This window comes from Acipenser ruthenus, chromosome 14, assembly GCF_902713425.1.
Source record: "Acipenser ruthenus chromosome 14, fAciRut3.2 maternal haplotype, whole genome shotgun sequence".
NCBI lineage: Eukaryota > Metazoa > Chordata > Actinopteri > Acipenseriformes > Acipenseridae > Acipenser > Acipenser ruthenus.
This window is the reverse complement of record NC_081202.1, coordinates 22,151,945-22,165,117: the sequence shown is the minus strand read 5'-3', so window position 1 is coordinate 22,165,117 and position 13,173 is coordinate 22,151,945.

Below are 13,173 nucleotides of genomic sequence, written 5' to 3'. Positions count from 1 at the left end.
AAAATATTCCTTTAACATCCATTTTTATTGTATGCACATTATGATCTAGAATGCTTTTTTTTTAATCAATGTGTAAAATAAAATTCAGTATGAAGTTCTATAATAGTAACAAAATAATTCAGACATGCAATGAAAGCAACCTATGTATTGAACATAGGGTTTTTTTTGTGTTTCTTTTTTAGCATTGTACAGCACTGGGGAACTGCTCTGGAATCCATTAACCAACTAACTGTGGAACTCTGGAATTTCCTCTAAAATAAATGGTTGATACAATCCAGGTGGATTCCCTGGTACTGTAAAGCTCCAACTGCAGTTTAACCCAGGGAAGTAAGGTTGCTCAAATCAACCTGTTAGTACTTTGTACAAAAACACAGCCATTGTTGCATTTAAAATTGACCTAGATCAGATTTCTAGCATGTTGTGAACCTACTGCATTTTACTTTACATGACTGCATCATTTCCATATTTGTATTTACTCTTTGTACTCTCTGCCCATTTTATATAGATTTTAAAAAAAATGTGGTATTTGCATATATTTACGGTACCTACGTCTTTCATACTGGCTTGCGAGTGCTCCACTTGAATATGCTTGCTGATTTTAGTAAATAACAGCAGTAAAAAAAAGTATGACCTTTTATTACATTTAAACTGCAGAATTTGTCTCATGGAGATTACTGTATGCTTTTCTAGTCAATTGAAACCGTGTAGTCAATTCTCTTTTCTGTTCGAGTTCTGAGAAAGAGCTAGTTTCTGATCCCAATATTGCTGTGATGAATGGTGATCCTCCAAGTATCTGAACTGCCAACACTGGTGGCTGCATTCCACTCTAATCCTCCACAGAGCTGAGTCCCCACAAGCATTAAACTTTCCCACAGTGAATGAGCCATGTGCCACCAGATCTTTGTACAATGATTCCTACAGTTACCATTAGTTCTGAAAACCTTACTGACCTTAATTTAAGAGGGGGTTTATAGAACTAGAAGAAAACATAAGCCCTTTAATATTAAAAGTAGCACTGGAATCTGTGTGTATATATATATATATATATATATATATATATATATATATATATATATACTTATACTTATATACTAATAAAATTAAAATAAAAACTGTGATATATATATATATATATATATATATATATATATGTATATGTATATATATATATATATATACAGTACTGTGCAAAACTTTTAGGCAGGTGTGAAAAAAATGCTGTAAAGTAAGAATGCTTTCAAAAATAGACATGTTAATAGTTTATAGTTATTAATTAACAAAATGCAAAGTGAGTGAACAGAAGAAAAATCTACATCAAATCAATATTTGGTGTGACCACCCTTTGCCTTCAAAACAGCATCAATTCTTCTAGGTACACTTGCACACAGTTTTTGAAGGAACTCGGCAGGTAGGTTGGCCCAAACATCTTGGAGAACTAACCACAGTTCTTCTGTGGATTTAGTCAGCCTCAGTTGCTTCTCTCTCTTCATGTAATCCCAGACAGACTCGATGATGTTGAGATCAGGGCTCTGTGGGGGCCATACCATCACTTCCAGGACTCCTTGTTCTTCTTTATGCTGAAGATAGTTCTTAATGACTTTCGCTGTATGTTTGGGGTTGTTGTCATGCTGCAGAATAAATTTGGGGCCAATCAGATGCCTCCCTGATGGTATTGCATGATGGATAAGTATCTGCCTGTACTTCTCAGCATTGAGGAGACCATTAATTCTGACCAAATCCCCAACTCCATTTGCAGAAATGCAGCCCCAAACTTGCAAGGAACCTCCACCATGCTTCACTGTTGCCTGCAGACACTCATTCGTGTACTGCTCTCCAGCCCTTCGGCGAACAAACTGCCTTCTGCTACAGCCAAATATTTCAAATTTTGACTCATCAGTCCAGAGCACCTGCTGCCATTTTTCTGCACCCCAGTTCCTGTGTTTTCGTGCATAGTTGAGTCGTTTGGCCTTGTTTCCACGTAGCAGGAATGGCTTTTTGGCTGCAAGTCTTCCATGAAGGCCACTTCTGACCAGACTTCTCCGGACAGTAGATGGGTGTACCAGGGTCCCACTGTTTTCTGCCAATTCTGAGCTGATGGCACTGCTGGACATCTTCCGATTGCGAAGGGAAGTAAGCATGATGTGTCTTTCATCTGCTGCAGTAAGTTTCCTTGGCCGACCACTGCGTCTACGGTCCTCAACATTGCCCGTTTCTTTGTGCTTCTTCAAAAGAGCTTGGACAGCACATCTGGAAACCCCTGTCTGCCTTGAAATTTCTGCCTGGGAGAGACCTTGCTGATGCAATATAACTATCTTGTTGCTGTGCTCAGTCTTGCCATGGTGTATGACTTTTGACAGTAAACTGTCTTCAGCAACCTCACCTTGTTAGCTGAGTTTGGCTGTTCCTCACCCAGTTTTATTCCTCCTACACAGCTGTTTCTGTTTCAGTTAATAATTGTGTTTCAACCTACATATTGAATTGATGATTATTGGCACCTGTTTGGTATAATTGTTTAATCATACACCTGACTATATGCCTACAAAATCCCTGACTGTGCAAGTGTACCTAGAAGAATTGATGCTGTATTGAAGGCAAAGGGTGGTCACACCAAATAGGGATTTGATTTAGATTTTTCTTCTGTTCACTCACTTTGCATTTAGTTAATTGATAAATATAATCTATTTACATGTCTATTTTTGAAAGCATTCTTACTTTACAGCATTTTTTTCACACCTGCCTAAAACTTTTGCACAGTACTGTATGTGTGTATATATATATATATATATGGTGGTTGTTTTTCTCCTAGAGTACTGTTCATACTTAATATAGCAAAAGCTTGGGAACCTGTATTCAGTCTTTGGAGTGGAAAATAATTGGAATTGTTAAAACAGATTCAAACTGTACAACCCAATGGGGTACTTTTAATTGTGTTCCAATGGAACTCTTTAACTGTGAGGATGTTCTTGGTTATAAAGGACTCAAATGCTGAGTGTATGCCCCATGGAGGTGAGTAGAAGCCTGCGGTCATCCTTATCATCATTGCTTTTTTGAACACATTCAATGTATGGAGACCTTGACAGTTAGGTTCTCCCACATGGTTATTGTTTGGCATAATGTCACCAAGGGCGCACATGGAAGACTAGTGGTTGCCATTGTGTTGAACTGGGGGTCAGACATCAAGATGTAGGGCAGAGTAGAAGGACCGGTAAAAGCGGGGTGGATATAGACGAGACAAGAACTGGGCTTGGAGACAGCTCCTGTGTTTCTTACAGGCCATCAAGCTCTACAGTATATTTATGTTTGTATAAATATATAGGCAACATAAAAGCTTTTCTAAAACTAAAATGCATTAGTGCCATAGGGTTAATGGGGTGTATTCTATAGAGGCTGATTTCTGCCTATATACAAATGCAGCCAGACACAGATTCATAAATTCAGTAGATGCTTGCTTATCCGAACCAGTTGATCTAGTGTACTGCATCACTATTTAAATATTAATACTTAAAAAACAAGACTTATAAAGTTGAGAGTTTAAAATATATTGTGGTAATATCTTTTATTTACAGTTTCAAGTATAAGTGGTTAAATAATTATTTATACATACACTTGCGGTCAAATTTAAGATGTGACCAGCCTTGAAACAGAATGACTGGGGGTGGTTCTTGTTCACTAAATATCTTTATATTATTATTATTATTATTTATTTCTTAGCAGACGCCCTTGTCCAGGGCGACTTACAGTCGTAAACAAAAATACATTTCAAGAATCACAGTACAAGTAATAATACAATTAAAAGCAAGATAAGTACAATGACTTTGGTTCTAGCAAGTACAAGTATGACAAAATACGATTCAGTAACGGAGCAGATAAGAGTGTCAGTGATAGTTACATCAGGATATAATTAAATACAAAATACTACAGATTAAATAACACTTGACAGATTACAGTACTCTGAAGTACAAGATTAAATGCAGTAAAAAAGGGGGCAGATAAGAGCAAGTAAAGCGCATTTAAGGAAGAGTGTCCATAGGGAAAAAAAGAGGAGTTCTACAGGTGCTGTCTGAAGAGGTGAGTCTTGAGGAGGCGCCGGAAGATGGTCAGGGACTGGGCAGTCCTGACATCTGTAGGAAGGTCATTCCACCACTGTGGGGCGAGGGTGGAGAAGGAGCGGGCTCTGGAGGCAGGGGAGCATAGAGGAGGTAGAGCCAGTCTTCTAGTGCAGGAGGAGCGGAGAGATGAGGGTCTGGAGGTAGCTGGGTGCAGTCTGGTCAAGGCATCTGTAGGCTAGTACAAGAGTCTTGAACTGGATGCGAGCGGTGATCGGGAGCCAGTGGAGTTGCGTGGGAGAAGTGAGGCAGAGAGAACACCAGGCGAGCAGTGGAGTTCTGGATGAGCTGGAGCGGACGGGTAGCGGACGCAGGGAGGCCAGCCAGGAGGGAGTTGCAGTAGTCTAGGCGGGAGAGTACCAAGGCCTGGACCAGGAGCTGGGTGGCGTAGTTGGTGAGGAAGGGTCGGATTCTTCGTATGTTGCTCAGTATATTCCTGAATGATATCATATTCAATTTTATGTATATGTTTTCAGTTTTTTTCACTCATTTTTCACTGTAAAACAAGATATATCTACAGGAACCTAATTTTTATGTTCCACTATGGACATATTTATATATTCTTAATGTTGAAGTTATGATAATTATGGATTTTTAATAAACACATAATTAGTGAAAATGTATTGCACACAAACATTTTGTTTCATAGTGCATTTAGTTTATTTTTTCATTCTTTTATATGGGAACCTAGAATTAGGGCAGCAGTGTGGAGTAGTGGTTAGGGCTCTGGACTCTTGACCGGAGGGTCGTGGGTTCAATCCCAGGTAGGGGACACTGCTGCTGTACCCTTGAGCAAGGATGGATAATTGTATGTAAAAATAATAATGTGATATCTTGTAACAAGTTTTTTTTAGACTTTTCAGAAAAAAAAAGGTCATTTAGCAGACGCTTTTATCCAAACATAGACTTGGGGGTGAACTATACATCACAACTGCTGCTGCAGAGTCATTTACAATAAGACCTCAGTTTTACGTCTCATCTGAAGGATGGTTATTTGGTATAATTGTCAGCTGTAGGCTGCTGTAATTGGTCTCTCTGTCCCAGGAAGTCTTTTTGTTCTCCAGTTTCCTTGTGAAATGCTGATTCCCATAGGTTTGTTGTACCACTAAGCATGTACAAGAATCCTTTAAATAGAATATCCCTTTTTCTGACTGTTGGAATTGTGCAAACATTGTACATTGGAGTAAATAAAATGCATAGGTAATTTAACATAGCTGCAACAAACAGGGTAAACAAGAAGCTATTTACTATTGCATAACAGCAGTAGCTGTCAGAAAATGTCTGTACAAGTGCTTTACTGAAGCAGAGCGAGTTGTATAGGGGGATGGTTTGCAGGCTGTCAAAAGCTATCATTATGGGTTTTCTACAGTATCTTTATTTCAACCTTAACAAAGGCAAAAGGAAGAAGTACAAGCATAATGCAACCAATGTTTGTCCCTTGCAATAATAATAATAATAATAAAAAGTGGTGGTAATATTTAGATTTAACCAAGCTTTAAAAAAGACCCCACTGACACTGAATTTGAAGATCCTAAAATAATATGTACAGTACATTATATATACAAATATAATGTTAGCTTTCCAAACCATTTGTCCATGTTGCTAAAACAGATCTTGTTTCAGAATGCATTATGCTAAAAACAAGCTTAATATATTATTATTATTATTATTATTATTATTATTATATACCACAATTCACCTGTTTCATTAACACAAATGAAAACACATAAGTCTATGAAATATAAAGTATATATTTTTGTTTACCACTGAATTTAAAAACAACAGCCAGATTTTTTTTTATGTGATCCTGTTTAATCAACTGGAATAGCTCTCACTGGCAAGTGAAAAGTAGATTTAATCTATTGGCCCTTGTAAAAAGTGTTAATGCTGAGGCATGCAGAATGTTTATTGTTTCCTGGATGAAAGGAGGAAATCTGGGTTAAGCAGGAACATTCATTGTGCGCTCAATGAGTACATAACACATCAATGATCAGGCATAAGAATTAAACTGTAACATGACAAGTTTGTTTGTTCCTTTACTGGTGAATATGTTATATAACATTATTTAGATTGTTATTTTAAAGCAAAATGGTAACCCCATTGACACATTTTTCTAGGGAACAGTCATAAGCAGCCATGCATACAACATCAAGCAATAATGCAGTGGCATTCCAGTAATTGTTTGGTATAGCTAGCACAGCATACTTTGGTCCCATTTTCTGCGTAATATTTATTATCAGATAAACAATAGGCTTCTTGTTTCTTTAAATTTATTTTTGTATTATTATTATTTATTTCTTAGCAGACACCCTTATCCAGGGCGACTTACAGTCGTAAACAAAAATACATTTCAAAGAATCACAGTACAAGTATTAATACAATTGAGAGCAAGATAAAATACAATGACTTTGGTTCTAGCAAGTACAAGTATATGACAAAATACGATTCAATAACGGAGCAGATAGCGGTGTCAGTGATAGTTACATCAGGATATAATTAAATACAAAATACTACAGATTAAATTACACTTGACAGATTACAGTACTCTAAAGTACAGGATTAAATGCAGTAAAATAGGGAGCAGATAAGAGCAAGTAAAGCGCATTTAGGGAAGAGTGATTAGTGTCCAGAGGGAAAAGAGGAGTTCTACAGGTGCTGTCTGAAGAGGTGAGTCTTGAGGAGGTGCCGGAAGATGGTCAGGGACTGGGCAGTCCTGACATCTGTAGGAAGGTCATTCCACCACTGCGGGCGAGGGTGGAGAAGGAGCGGGCTCTGGAGGCAGGGGAGCGTAGAGGAGGTAGAGCCAGTCCTCTAGTGCAGGAGGAGCGGAGAGGTCGAGTGGGAGTGTAGGGAGAGATGAGGGTCTGGAGGTAGCTGAGTGCAGTCTGGTCAAAGCAAGTACAAGTGTCTTGAGCTGGATGTGAGCGGTGATCAGGAGCCAGTGGAGTGAGCGGAGTAGTGGAGTTGCATGGGAGAAGCGAGGCAGAGGTAGCGGACGGGTAGCGGATGCAGGGAGGCCAGCCAGGAGGGAGTTGCAGTAGTCTAGGCGGGAGAGTACCAGGGCCTGGACCAGGAGCTGGGTGGCGTAGTTGGTGAGGAAGGGTTGGATTCTTCGTATATTGCTCAGGAAGAATCGGCAAGTGCATGCCAGAGTGGAGATGTGCAGGGAATAAGAGAGGCAGGGGTCCAGGGTGAGAGTGTGGTAGATTCCAGAGAAATGGAGATAGAGAAATCAGTTGAGGGGGAGGAGGAGGAGGAGGAGGGAAAGAAAAGGAGGTCAGATTTAGAGAGGTTGAGTTTGAGGTGATGCAAGTGCATCCAGGAGGAGATAGCAGACAGACAGGTAGAGATACGGGAGGGGATGGTGGAGTCAGAGGTTGGAGAACGAAAGGAAAATCTGAGCATCATCAGCATAGAAATGGTATGAGAAACCATAGGATGCGATGAGGGGGCCCAGGGAGCGGGTGTAGAGAGAGAACAGGAGAGGACCCAAGACTGACCCTTGGGGGACTCCTGTTGAGAGAGGGCGAGGTGTGGAGGTTGCTCCACGCCAGGTTACCTAGTAAGTGTGGTTGGAGAGGTAGGAGGAGAACCAGGCCAGAGCAGTACCAGAGATTCCCAGGTCAGCAAGAGAGGATAGTAGAATAGAGTGATTGACAGTGTCAAAGGCAGCAGAGAGGTGGAGGAGAATTAGGACAGAGGAGAGAGTTTAATGAGTTAGTGACAGACATGTCAACATGTCTAAGACGTTTGCACAGTATATATATATATATATATATATATATATATATATATATATATATATATATATATATATAGAATTTCAACTTAATAGATGTTGCCACCAACCCTGCATATATTATCTATAGCTGTTCTGCAATATAATACATCTCACCTGAGGAACATTCTAACCATTTTTCCAACACATACATACGATAGAGGTGTAGTAAGTAGCACTACAGTATGAAATGGTATTGTATATTGTTACCATGACATACAGTATAAGTACTAGACTATTATATCAAATGCTATTTTATTCAAAAACTGCATTTGTCCCTTTTAATATGAGAAGCTGTTCAACTGTTTCTACATGCATTTTGTCTTTGTTTACAAGTCTCCTCTACTGTCTGCAAGAGAAATCAGTTTAAAGAGTTTTTTTTTTTAGAGTAGCCAGAGGTGCTATTACAGCACAAGCAGATCCTGCATACGTCCTGCCTTTTCACATTAGCCATGAAAATAAAAGCTTCCTGAATGGAGGGTACCATTAAAAAGAAGAGCATTTGCTTTCCTTGGGGTGCAATTATTTACAGTCAGAGACTAACTGTGGCGCTCCCATGTCTTTCACTTTACACTATATGCTGCCCCCTACAGGATTTATAGTTAGATGTGCAGTAACAATTAGCTGCAGCATGTCCCTTCACACCAAAAGAGCATTCACAACATGAACATGTAGTGTCCTTTATTGGAGCAATATTCTCTTCTTTAAACTGGGTTACAGAGCATCCCCCATTGTCTTAAGTGCAATAGGACTGATCTGGAGATCTTCAGGTAAGTGCTTATTTGCAGAGGCAAAAAAAGGTTGAATGATGTTTTGTTTAACAAAGAAAGGTAGCGGATGAGTCAGGGGGTCCTATTTAGGTTCATAAACACTTGTCTGTCCCATTGAAGTACACGCTAATGTGAGGGAAATGTTAGTAAACATATTTAGGTAATATTGTATTCAGTCAGGACAACTATTTTTATTGGATAATAAAAACAGCTGATATAAGCATGTACCATTTTGATTTGCTTGGTTTTTGCACTCAGCCTCTCCTTTCAGGGCACTTGGTGCTGCCTCACAATTTCGATTGTCACATCTTAACCAGTGTTGAGAGTTAGACAGGGAGGTAGTTCAGCTGAGGTAAACTCAAAGCAAGTCGCACAGAGGAGAGGTAGGTTTAAATGTACCTGGATTGAATACTATTGGTAGCTGCCATTGATTTAACGTTGATATTCATTTGGGAATTACCTCCTTAGTTCAACGTCGTCTTGCTTTTGTTGCAAGGATTTTCCTGTCAATCAAATAATCATATTGGCAGGTGTCTTTAGAGATTCATCACCTAGCTTTACATAATAACTTTTTTCTCAGGGTCCCCCACTCTATTTCTATTGGAATTGGTCAAAAAAATAAAATAATATCATTATGTTTGGTGGCCCTTGTTCATAAAGCTTGGACTCAAAGCCTGTTATGATTAAGTTTTGTGTAATATTAGTACTATAGTATAGATTGTCTGCATACTGAAAGGGGAAGAGTGGGCTGACATGGGGAACTTTATAAAGAGCTGGTCTTTACAGTGGTGGCTAGTGCAACATTTTATGCAGTTGTTTATACCACTATAATTTGTTTTCCATTCCATTGTTTTACATAGATTTTCATTTAAAATGGAGATCATGGGAAGAGAATGCAAAGCAGTTGTCATTTCCCTATGTGAACACAAGTTCATCACATATCTTTATTATCAATGCCTGGAAAAAAAAAAAAAGTTTTGCACTGGCCACTGGGTAGGTGAATTTCTTTCATTCTTTTAAATTCGGAACCAAAACCTATATTTAGAGTCATAGACAAAAAAACCCCCCAAAAAACCATACCTACCGACCATTAGCTGCTGTTGTGGAACATATGTAAAACAAATGCTAATGTGCTAGAACACCAGTTGTTACTATATTAATGGAGTGTGAACCTTTTTCTGATGTGTGAATTAAGTACTGATGTAACATTCATGTAGTATTCTAACAGGAACCTGATTTACCTTCTAAAAATATAGTTACACTTCCCCACGTGTTGCTACAGCTGTTTAAATAACGTACCTGTCATTTTTGTTTTTATTGTTAACATCCTGACAATTTTTTACACTTATAACTTTAAAGTCTGTTTGGCAAAATGACTGCTCTAGTGCACTAGGGTTTGAGATCTGTCCTCTAAATCACTACAGGAATAGCACAAAAAAACCCCATAACAACAGTGCTCTGGCCTTTCTGTTCTGTACATTATGGATCGTTATTGTTGTGTTACCTGTTTGACAATGTGGGCAATAATCTTTACACTATGAGTGCACTAGAGTTAGAATTTTGAAAAGAGTTTTGAAAAAGTTATGTGTAAAAAGTTGTCAGGATGTTAACAATGAAAATAAAAATTACAGGCATATTATTTAAACAGTTGTAACAACATGTGGGGACGTGTAACGGTATATTTTTCAGAACCCTGCTACTTACTCTTTAATCATTGTAATCCTGTACTGTCCTGTAACACCTGTAAGTCGCCTTGGATAAAGGTGTCTTCCAAATAAATAAATAAATATCTAAATAATGCAATATCTCACTAGCACAAGTACAAATTCACAAATCAGGAGAGACTCATGCATGGCTGATGTAGTAAATAAAATCTGATTCTATTTTGGATTAGGCCTGAGCCATAAGGAATGTTGGAATGTTTAGGGCATTTAGATGGAATGCACTGTTTTTATTAATGCAAGAAATTGAACGCTCTCGACAATTACATAGATACATATTAATGCACTTGAAATGCATTCGAGAAGGATTTGTTGTCAGCCAGTTGCTTAATATTATTGACTCCCAAAGTGTTCAATTTAGGGGTAGAAATCGATTGAGACACAGAACATAACAACTCAGGCCCTGATTTTCTATGGAATCTTGATTCCTATGATAAACTGAAACCTTAAGGAATCTGCTTCAACAGTGCAACTGACGGATATTTTAGATACAATATTTAGTTAGAAGCATACACAACTAACAGTGATCCGGCAGAAGCAGCAGGTTATTTTATGGAGGCTGTGAAATCAAGAATGGGTTGTCCCAAGCTAGTATGTGGAGTGGATTGACAAAATACTGGCACTGGTTTTGTTTCCCTTTTCAAATGATAATTATTACATTATAACGTAATAATTATCTTGTGAAAACGCATAATGCATAATTATAAACCTGCTCCACGCTCTGAATGAACAGGTAGGATTGTGGCAAAGATGGCGGATAGATGAATGCTTTGCGATAGGAGTCAATGGAATATTTATGATTGAACAGGTTGGATTGAAGAAGCCAATGTTGTGACGAGAAGACCTGATGTACAGCCAATGTAAAACAAAAATAAGTGTCAGGGATATGTATTAAAAATATCAAACAATCATGGTTATGTTGAAAAAGATATTGCAGGGATATGTACAAAAAAAGAGAAAGCTGGGGAAAGCAATGTGTTGTGTTTCAAACCTTACAGCCTGTTCAGTAACACTTTAAAAACACATTTTCTTTTTTTTTCTCAAAGTTTCCAATGACTTAATTCAATTTGTTAAAGAAAAACAAAATATTGTGTTGGATCAGCAAGAGCTTTCGATAGAGCTGAAATACAATATGTGTAATCTACGCATTCCTCAAGCTTTCAAGGTTACCAGCTTCATTAAATACATGTCCAGTGCATGCACATCATTCAAAAAACAGTGTTCAGTAATAAACAAAAAAAGGAGATTTATAGTACCCCAAATGTATTGTGAAACAGCCTAAACCTAGTAAAGGTCCAATTGCTCATCTCTGAGTAGGGACAGTTTTCTCATTTGCACCTTTTTCTTGTTACATTTTCCTTTCATCACATCATGTCTACTTTGCAAAAATCTGAAGTTTAAAGGCCCCGTGGTCTCAATAGAGCTCTAATCTCCAACTACATCAGGTACACCAGAATGTAACCATTAATCTGCCCCCCTGCAACACCCTTCCCCAAGTGACTGTACAAATTCTGGTATCACATTTGTGCTATCTGGTAATTGCTGATGTCATTTTTACCTCCACAAGAGTGTTTCAAGGGAACAGGCTAATGTTTGCACTCTGGTGTACCAGATGTATGTAGGTTAATCCGATACTGAGAGTTCAGGGCTTTTGAGTTATAAAATAAGTGAATCTAAACAAGAAGAATAATACATTAGTTAAGATAGCTGTGATGTTTTCTATTCACCCCAAATAGCTCTTTCATGTGAAGTAATTTTAAGAGGCCCAAAGAGTGCCTTTGTTCTTTGTAATGCACTGTATTCGTTTTATTTGCCATTATTGACATTTTGGTTTATACGATAAAGTAAAATACAAAGACACTGTTTCAGAACTAATTATCCATGATAGTCATTTATTATGACATTGGTTAAAGAGGAGTAAATAAGGTAGATACCTAATAAGTGGATTGATTTACATTGGTATTGACACATTTGTTTTAATGGACATTTCCATTTAATTCAAACCAACAGCCATGGGTCAGAGCATATGTTTCCTGACAGTTTGCTGCCATAAACAATCATGAGTGAGCTTAAACAGGAATTAAAATACTGAAGTGACACAGTGATGGAAGACACACATCCATTTGAGTGTTTTGGTATGCTTGTGTTCTTTTCCTTTTTTCCTTTTGTGTTATTTTTATTATTATTATTATTATTATTATTATTATTGTTATTATTATTATTATTATTATTTACTCGTCAGATGTATTTATCCAAGATGACTTACAGGTGTTACAGGGCAGTACAGGGTTACAATGCAAGATTAATATTTAAATACAGTATAGTTTACAGTAAGTGAAATAATACTACTAGTATATAATATGAACTGGGATGCAACAAGTTAGGATTACAACAAGTTAGATTTACAATGACATAGTTGTGCAATAGTGTATTAGCTGAGGATCCAGTAACGTGGTGCTTAGGTCATGCAAGTCCAGTGCATAGTAGGAGGGGTAGATCATGAGATGTACAAGTGCAGTGTAAACAGGCTGAGGAGGCAGCAGAAGGCAGAGATGCAGCAGTTCTGAAGTTCTCGGGTAGCTGGTGAAATCAGCTGGACATCCTGTAAAAAGGCTGTGTGGTCCAGTGGTTAAAGAAAAGGGCTTGTAACCAGGAGGTCCCTGTTCAAATCCCAGCACTAACAACTCACTGTGTGACCCTGAGCAAGTCACTTAACCTCCTTGTGTTCTGTCTTTCAGGTAAGACATTGTTGTACGTGACTCTGCAGCTGATGCATAGTTCACACACCCTAGTCTCTG